Source organism: Melozone crissalis, unplaced genomic scaffold (genome assembly GCF_028551555.1).
Source record: "Melozone crissalis strain CALT ecotype California unplaced genomic scaffold, PUWL_Pcris_2 ptg000042l_1, whole genome shotgun sequence".
Classification (NCBI taxonomy): domain Eukaryota; kingdom Metazoa; phylum Chordata; class Aves; order Passeriformes; family Passerellidae; genus Melozone; species Melozone crissalis.
Genome location: NW_026535820.1, coordinates 52,767,492 through 52,776,097, shown reverse-complemented (window position 1 = coordinate 52,776,097; position 8,606 = coordinate 52,767,492).

The window sequence follows — 8,606 nt, the reverse complement described above, 5'->3', positions numbered from 1 at the left end:
TTATAATCTAGGTTTTCTAAATTTAAGAGGTCTTGCTTTTCCAGCTAAAATACCCTACTAACTAATGCAGGGCAAATGACACTCAGAAAGGTCCTCCAGCTGACTCCACGTGGCTGCTCCCTTCTTCTTGGCTGGTTTCTAAATTGCCAGAGCAGGGAGACTCCAGAACAACCTTTTATTGAGAGAAGTAGGACAAAATTCAGCCTAATTACCACTCTAGCAGAGCTAGGGCAGTCTGAAACAGAAACCTACAGCGAGCTGTGGGCGATGGAAGAGGTTGCCAGCCGCGCACAGGAGTCTCATGATGTCTTTAAGCCCCTACATTCCTCTTGGCCGTTTTAAAAGGCAAAACCTGTGCTTGCCCTTACCTCCGAGCCTGCACAGCGGAGCACAGCCTGCGGCAGCGCTCTCGGCCCGCTCCGCTCTGGTGCCGCTCCTCTTTTCCTGCGGATCCGCGCAGCCACGCCGGGGGAGCCAGCGGCTCCTCGCGTCCCGCTTTGCTCCCCCTCCGGGCACGGGCACTGCTCCCACATGCATCCTCTCTTCCACGTGCTTTATTTCCCCCATGGTCTGACTTACACCGCCTTTTTTTGCTTTTGCTTTCGTAGCAAACTCCACCTTGGCTCTGCGAGAGTGACCCGGGCTCCAGCCCGGCGGGGTGCGCGGTGCTTTTCCTCTGCTCCTTCCCTTCAGGGCGGCCTCCGTGCGCTGGGAAACATCGCAGGGAGAACTGACCGGCACTGAAGGCTGAGCTGGCTTTTGTTCTGATAAGGAATCAGGTCGCATAAACGCTATCAGACATGATCAGCTGCATGAGCTCTGCCGGCAAGTTCTTCAGCAAGGAGGGCAAAGCCTCGGTGCTGTGCTCGATGGCAGAGCCAGAGCTTTGTGCATTCCTTGGCCAAGTCCTGTCGCATTCGGGGCAGGAACGTTTGCCTCTGGGCAAGGCGAGCAGGGCAGGGGCTCTGTGGCCAGCCTTGCAAAGCCTGGCTTGCTCCTCTGTACCCTTCCCCCAGGACTCTCTGTCTGTCTCCATCCATCCATCCATCCATCCATCCATCCATCCATCCATCCATCCACCCATCCATCCCTGCAGGTCTGAGGCAAGCCAAGGCACGTGGCCAGCCTCTGGAGCAGGAGCCAGTGCTCACCAGCAGTTCCCAGCCTCAGGATGTTTCCCTTTGAACAGCTTGACAGCAAAAGCTTTCATCCTGGAAGAGACTGACTTGTCCGCCCCTCTTCCTGGGATTTGCACACCAGTGGCTCAAACCTGGCTTTGGCTTTAAGGTCGAGTGCTTGAGTGGGGTGGATCTGCCAAGGTGGCCTTGCCCAGCTTCAATCCCCAGCTTGAAAGGTCTCAGAGGGCAGCCTAGGATATATGGGATGCCTTATGGCTGAATTGCACCTTGGCAAAACAGCTTATTATTCATCCTTCAGGGCCAATTGCTGGCTATCATACAGAGCAGGGGCAATTCATGAAGAGGAAAAGGCATCTTTTTGAAAAATAAAGTGGTTTGGGTTTTTTTCCCCTTCCAAGACGCCTGCAAGGCAGAATGGCAGCATGCATGAAGAGAACATTTATGCAGACGAGCAGCGTGGCCTATTTAAGAGCAGAGTGAAAGAGCAATTATTCTGCAGCTCCATTCTGATGTAAACCAAAAATAAAAAATGTCAGGACTCGGCAAAAGGACCACACACAGCCAAGGAAGCAGCACTGGCAGTGGGGGAGTTACACTGGCAAAGGGACCCTGAGTGGGCAGCAAATGAATGCTGAGGCTCCCACTCACAAAATCACCAATCCAGGGTTTGCAGGAGCACTTGCAATGAGTAGGAGCATTAAAACCCCTCTGCAAGGCAGGCTGGAGGCAGTAGGGAATAAAGCCAATTGCTGTTGTACTCATTTCCCATCCAGGAAGTCAGGGCTAACTCTGCTCTCTGTTTCTGGCCAGCTGAGCCCGCACAGCCAAGGCTGCACCTCAGACAAGGCACAAGGCAAAGCTGTCCCTAAGTCCTATAGGCACAACCCAGCACCTCTTAGGAAAAGACTTTGGAAGCCTTTGCAGAAGCCACCACCAATTTCTGGTGAGAGCCATCAGTTTTGCCTACAAAACAGCTGCTTTCTCATTTTTTATTTTGACCCTTAAAGGTGCTTTTATTTATCCAGGTTTCAGAGAGGGCAGGAGGAGACTAAGCTTAAAGGACAAGGGCAGCTGATCTGTTACACAGATTTCTGAGCAGAAACCTCACCAAGTGAGCAAGAACAGCTCACAGTGGCAAAATACCTGCAAGGTTCAGCACAGGTGGCCCTCCATCCCCACTTAGACCCTCCACTCTCTGCAGGGGTGATGTACAGTGGAATTCCCTGATCCTGTGCATCTGAAAAGTGATTCATAAAAATTGACCTGCACGTGTGAGCTCCGAGGCCCTCAGAAGCAGATTCCCAGAGTTCCCTGCTAAATGGCTCCCAGGTAGTTTAAAGTTAGCTCTCCTCAAGTCCAGGGTGGCAACTCTGCTCTCCTTTTTCCTCATTACACTGAGAAACAAACTCAACCATCTCATGATCACTGTGGCCCACTGTGCCATCCCCCACGAGTCTCTCCCACCCACCTTGGGGCAGAGGGATCAGCTGTGTGCAGCCAAGCTCTGTGGTGAGCCCCATCCCACAACCATCAAACAGGCCAGATTCAGGAGCAGGGATGTAACCCTGGGCTCCTGACACCAGCTGGACACATTTCTCCCAGAGCAAATGCCTGTTGGAAAGGAGAGGATTCATGCTTTCAGCTTCACACTGCTGTTTACCATCAGTGCCATGGGGGACAAAAGCATCTCTGTGTCCCATGGAGCCATGGAGGTAATTCTAGAGAGAACTCTTCAGTGCTCAGATAACCTGAATCTGAAGACCTGTCTACATAGTGTAGCTGCCTCCTTGAGTCATGGTCTGTAAAGTCAGAGAGAGAAAGAAAAAAGCCCCCATGCCCCAAACATGCCACAAAGAGCTGGATACTGGGAGAATAGGACAGCTTTCCCTCTGATCAGGACAGGGAATGATGCGCATGGCTGCATTCACCCTTTCTCCAGCAACATGTTTAGAGCAAAGGAGAAAGCACTAGAAAGAGAAGGGGAGTGCACAGCACCAGAGGCAGAGAGGAGCCCCATCAGAAGCAGTGATGTCAAGCTTGGCTATCAGACTCCAGCAGGTGTGCCTCCATTTGGATGCAATGCCATTTGTAGATAGTACAACTGAGGGAAAATTTGATAAAAATAGATAAAATTGGCAATCAGTGGAGAATTGATCATTTTGCCCATTGGTAAAGGGCGTGCAGCAAGGGCCTCCTTCAGCCCCATGGTCTCTCACTGCCACCAGGGCCACCCACAGCCACTTGTGGCAGCAATGCAGAGAGAGTAAATAAAGCTCCAAGGCATACAGGAGACATCCACAAGCCTGGAGAGGCAGCTGAAGGCCTGCTGGGATGTACCCAGGTTCCTCAAATGATGCTGGACTACTTTAATCCAGCCCCCTGTCTACACCAAAAAACAGCATTAAGTAGGACAGGAGGAGACAGCAACTTATCAAAGAATTGCAATGATAAACACCAAAGGGGCATGTCCCATAGTTCTCGCTTTGCCTGCTTAAAGAGGACATTTGTATCAGCAGTGCGAATGACAGGCCACCAGCTGGAGCACAGTCTGTGGGACCTCTAAGACCTGGCAGCCCTGGCTGGGTTGGGGCAGGAGATGAAGAAATATTCCTACCTCACCAGCATTCACCGGGAGCTGCTGGAGATGCAGAATCACAGAATATTCTGAGTTGGAAGGGAACAAGAAACATTGAGAAACACAAACAAAAGCCTTGAAGGCAGAGACAGGGAAGGAGTGAAAGTTTCTTGGCTTGTGATTTGTCTGTGTACATTAATCTAGAAGCTTTTTGCTGCTGTTCCCTTTTCAGCTGTCACTTCAGCATGAAGATGTAAAATTTTAGAGGGAAGGAGAAGCACTCTCAGTCTACCTTCAAACCACATGTTGTAATTTTGTTTAAAATGGAACAAAGAGAAAAGCCTGGCAGGGAAGGACATCATCAACCCCTAATGCTGGTGGTGGCTTCAGAGCCCTGTGGCCCAAGCAGACGCCCCAGGCACCTCAGGGAGGACAAGAAGGCAGTTTCCAGGCAGAGGAAGCAAGACAAGGGCACTGCTGAGCCACTGAGGTTCTCCTGTTGTGCTGGGTGAGATTTCCACCAGTACTCATGTCCAAGCCTTGTGCTTCTCCTGGGCAGCCAAGTCTGGCCCTGCTTTGGCCCTTGGGCAGCAGAAAGATCCAGAACATGCACGTGCACTTCTACCATGTGCCACTCCAGTCTAGAGCTCTGCCACTCCCCTGCCACCCACTCAGCTCCAGGAACCACTGAAGTGACAGCCTTGCCTATGCCCGAGTTTCCACTTCAATCCCACAAGGGACAGAAACCACAGCAACGCTCCTGCCCAGTGCCCCACGTCCTGGGCACAGGCAGGCCCTGGCTCCCCACTGCAGCTGATGCTCCCCACGGCTGTGAGGACAAGGGCAACCTGCTGAGTGCTCAGGAGAAACTCAGTCTGGAGAGAGAGTTTGTCTCCAGCCACATTTTCTGAGCTTTTAAAGCCCTTTGAGCCAAAACATGACATTATCCAAACTGAACATGATGCTACAATAAACAATACAGAACAAAAATACATAAACTAATTAAAAGTGAAATAACTTACAGCCAGCGAAACCCAAAACAGAAGGATGGAGCAAGGTCATTGTGGACCCACCGAGGCAGACAAACAGCAGCATATGAGACTCCCAAGGAGATGAAATTAAGGGAAAACACAGGAAAATGGCATAAGCAGGGAAGAGAAAGTATTGTCCAACTCACCCAGCAGCAGGCCTGGAAGCAGGGATTTTGTGGCTGATCCCATTGCCTCACTGTGAGAGAAGTGAAGCAAGAACATGGGAAGTGGTAGCACAGTATGGCTTGTGGCCAAAACTTAAATGAGACCCAACAGAGGCAGCACAATGGAAGCTGAGATGAAGGGGAAAATGACCTTTTTTCATTTGGATAAGTGTGCCCAGCTGAGCCCAGGTTGTTCCTCACAGGTGCTATTGCACACCCCACTGGTGAGAGCCCAGCCAGAACCACTCTGCTCTCCACAGACAAAACAAAGGGCAGGCAAAGCCCTAGATTGGCAACAAGGAGCCCGTAGGATTAGAACATCTCTGGAAGTAAACAAACCACCACTCAGTGCATTTGCATTCACATTTGTGAGGCAGCACCACAGGATTATTGCTGCTCCTTTTCTCAAGGAGGGAAAAGTGACATTTTAGACACTGAGTGCTAACAAGTACAGGCAAGTGAGTTTTTAGCTGAGACTACAGTATTTGTAAATTAGAGAAATCTAGTTTGCTTTCTTTGATAAGGCAACTGCAGTCTGGTGCCAAATCTGCCCTCTTTCACCTGTCCCTGCTGCCTCAGGCACACGATGTAATACCTTATTTTAATAGGTCTCATGTGAGCAGTGAGATCCATCACCGCACAGTTCAATGGCCGCCTCACTGCCGCGCAAACACTCGTGTGGGAGTGTGCCTGCAGAGCTCTGTGGGCTTCACTGGAGGGCCTCAACCAGCGCCAGGTTCCTTTGGCTCTCCATTTGTTGTGTGACCAAAATCAGTTCCAGAGTACCTGGGACTGGATTTGGACCTGAACCAGCCTTAAATAAACAGTACTGAGTGACTCTATTAGCTACATTTTAGTCTGGGTCTTTGAAGCTTTTCTTCCCTTTCCCTATCTGTGTTAGGCCCTCTGCAGTCTGGGTGACCTCCATCTTTATCGGCCACCCTCTGTTTTTCAGTCCACAGCCAAGACAGCAAGAAGGAAACCATGACTTACCTGGGAGGGATTTTAACACAGCACCTTGCAGAAGGGACCTCACCCGAGACGAGGAGATACTTGCCAGGGGGCTGCAGGACAGCGAGGCTGCCCTGTGAGGGAGAGGGCCCCCAGCCTTCCCACAGCCCCCAGATGGACACAGGAGCATGAACAGCCCCAGCCCCAAGAGCAGCAATGGGGCAGGCCCAAGGACCTCCCCAGGGTCTGGGCAGGAGCAGCAGGAGAGGGAAGCACCCAAACCATGGCCCTGGGAGCCACCTGGGCAGGCCTGGCCAGCACCGAGCCGGGCCGAGGCACACAGGCAGCAGCAGCGCCCCTGGCTGAGCTGAACCGGGGCTGCTGGGCCCGGGGGAGGCTGGACAGGCCCATTAAGGCCCATCGGTGCCCCCAGGGCCCAGCCGTGCATTTTGTATCAGCTCTGGCTCGTTTTCCTCTCTGCTTTGCCGAGCAGTCGCCCCGCTGGAGCTCTGCTTGCACAGCGGCCGGTGCAGCGCAGCTCCCGCTCGGGGACAGCGCAGGCAGCTGCTGCGGCTCCCCGCCACCCATCCCTCCCTCCCTCCCTCCCTCCTTCCCTCCCTCCTTCTCTCCCTCCCTCTCTCCTTCTCTCCCTCCTTTTCTCCCTCCCTACTTCTCTCCCTCCTTTTCTCCCTCCCTACTTCTCTCCCTCCTTCTCTCCCTCCTTCTCTCCCTCCCTCTGCCGCCTTTCAACTCTCACGTTTCCCCCTATCAAAGGCACGGCCAGCTGTAAAAATAATGTCCTGGCATGGATGGAGCAGTACGGCACAATATGCAAACACCTCAGCCAAGCAAAGTGAGGCTGTGTGCGGCGCGGGCGTTTAAAGCAAAATTAATTTTGTTTAATTTTCTTAAAGAACCAAGGGAGCTTCCCAGCTTTTAAGCGGCAACAGGAGGAGCTTGGCATGTCCCTCCATCAGAGACAGACGGGAAGAGCTCGTGGACCAAAGGGAAGAGAGCATATGGAATGTGTTACACATGTCTGTCATTGAAGTAAGGAGCTTTAAAGTGTTCAGAAGGAAACTAGATACATTTCCAAACAAAAAAAAGGCTGAAAAATACAGGGTGAGTGACAACACCCAGTGAGGAGGGGAGAGGGCTCCCATTGCCTTCCCTCTGAGTGAGAAAGCCTGAAGCACTAAAGTCTTTTGAATATGGAAGTTGTCTAAAACTGGTTAAAGATGTGCACTGAAAGATGAAACTTTAGGGCATTAATTAAGAAGGCATTTTTTGGCAATAAAGAAAGTAAGGGCCCAATGGTTAATGGTTAAACTTTCTAGGAGCCCACACTCTGCCTATACACACCATTGGAAATGTTAGGCTGGCTTCACCCTACTGCATCCCAGCCCAGGCTCTACTTGTTTGCAAGAAGACCACTAGCTAGGTACTTTTAACATGGATCCAAAACCAGAAACAAATGAAGTTTGTAAATGAAGCTTCTGTAGCACGGAGCACCAGCAAGCAGTCGTGGTCCCCCGGTGGCTCCTGATCACAGCTCCCACCCCTCTGCCCGTAGGATGCTCACCCCCACCCCTGCGCAAGTCAAAACCTGCTCTCAAGTGCTGTGCATGTCACTGCCACTGGCCAGGAGGTGGCATCCTCCTGCCCGAGGGTGTCCCAGGTGCTCTGGAAAGAGCCCGAAAGTGAGGGCAGGTCACCGGCTAAATGCAGGTTGAGATGTATCCTGCAAGCCACAGGGCGGTCCCTGCTGACGGGGCCTCAACACATCCTGCTCCTCTTGTCTTTCTGATGGGGCTGTTGGTGCAAATGAAAACAGGGCTCACACAGGTGCCTGAAAAAGCTTCAGAAATGGCACATCAGCATTCTCTTCCTTCAAGCTCCCTGCCAGGTTTTGGGCAGCAGTCCCTGCATGCTGAGCCCAAGGGCAGAGTGCTGGTCAGGGCATGAGTGCCCTGCTCCTGCCAGTCTGCCCTGGGCAGTGAAGCACAGCACCTCCCACCAGCTGTCCCACAGGCACCAGCATTAGGAACCTGCTGGCAATAGATGGCAATAAAAGCATTATCATATTCCACAGTCAAGAACTAAACTTAGGAAAATGCTGCTGTTAGTCTCCAGCAGCTTGGCTAGACATCTCTGGCTTGGACAAAGTGGCAGCTTTGTCACCTCAGGGCAGCTGCTCTCCCCAGTGGTGCTGGAGGCACCTTTGGGAATTAAGCTTTAGCTGTAGAGTATCCAAGCACATTTGCTTTCCTGTCTAACTCTGAATTAACATCCTGTTCTTTGCCTCTTCCAACTAAGAACATGCTAGAAATGAGATATCCTTCCTCAGCAAGGAAGAAAAATGTATTTTCAGTGTGCAGTGCAAAGTCTCAGCTCCCATTTAGCTGCATTTGCAACAGCAGGCACTGGCACAGGCTCAGACTCTGATAGCTACCCTCTTGCACTGGTTATTTTTATTTTGAATTAGCAAGTTGTACTATCATTTGGGAGATTCCCTATCACAGATTAAAGCATTTCAAGTAGCCCTCCACGTCCTTCATAACAATGTTTAAGCCATGAACCCTAACATTACAGTCTCTGCCGCCTTCATCATGTGCATGGCTTTAGCACAAATGGGTAAGAGACTTAGAAAGGCTAACCAGGGCAAAAGTGAGATGAAAAAAACCCCAGCAAACATAAATGAGAAGTGGAAAAAAAAAATCAAAGGGAGACAACACTCTTCTGAGTG